Source organism: Mandrillus leucophaeus, unplaced genomic scaffold, assembly GCF_000951045.1.
Source record: "Mandrillus leucophaeus isolate KB7577 unplaced genomic scaffold, Mleu.le_1.0 Scaffold1059, whole genome shotgun sequence".
In the NCBI taxonomy this organism is placed as follows: Eukaryota; Metazoa; Chordata; class Mammalia; order Primates; family Cercopithecidae; genus Mandrillus; species Mandrillus leucophaeus.
Genome location: NW_012098754.1, coordinates 344,109 through 344,894, shown reverse-complemented (window position 1 = coordinate 344,894; position 786 = coordinate 344,109). Strand labels below are relative to the sequence as shown.

The following is a 786-nucleotide window of genomic DNA, read 5'->3' as shown; positions in this document are numbered from 1 at the left end:
TGGGGAGACAGTTATATATAAAAAGTAAGAACAATGACTGGGATAGAGGTGTCAAATGTGAACAAAGAGTAGTGGCACCCAGCCTGGGATCCCTACGCCCAAGCTCAATCGAGTATTTTTCTAGTTATATGGTATTTCTCTATTCTCACTTGAAAGGTACTTAAACCTTATGAGCCTTCCAGTTGACCATACATGTTTATCTGATTTTCTCTTGCATTCTACTTTGCCTCTCTAGTTTGGGATATTGTTCATTATAGTTCTAATGATTTTAGATTGATTCTTGAATGGTCCATCATATTTCTCACCTAACTGCTATCCCTAAGCATTAAACAGTATATTTGCCTAAGAGAAGTTGTGAGGATATGGTCTTTTGGGGAACGGTATAGAAAGAGAGGAGTAAGGGAATGGTATAGAAAATGACCCACCTGACCTCGCTGCAAAAGATCAAATTCAATATTCCCGAGCATTACTGACGGATTCTGATGGAATGTGTGTGTGTGTGTGTGTGTGTGTGTGTGTGTCTGTGATCTAATTACAGTAGGTAACAAATTTTAGTTTGTGTAATATAATATTAATGGAAATTAATTTAAAATATTACATTTATAACTTCAGTTTTTAGCTCCTCAAATTTTAGCATTTTATATGTTGAATACTGTGTTACCATCTCTGATAGTTGAAAACCACTTATAATGATACTTTCCAGTCTAAATATTATCACTGAAATATTTTAAACTATTATACTTAACATATTTTATTACATTAAAAATATTGTGAATATTCAACTAA

General features: G+C 33.2%; 1 protein-coding gene across 1 annotated transcript in view; it reads right to left on the bottom strand.

The window, feature by feature from the left end:
* CNTN5 (contactin 5) overlaps positions 1-786 on the bottom strand; it is a 321,942-nt gene that overhangs the window by 23,747 nt on the left and 297,409 nt on the right. The gene's annotated exons all lie outside the window — the stretch shown is intronic.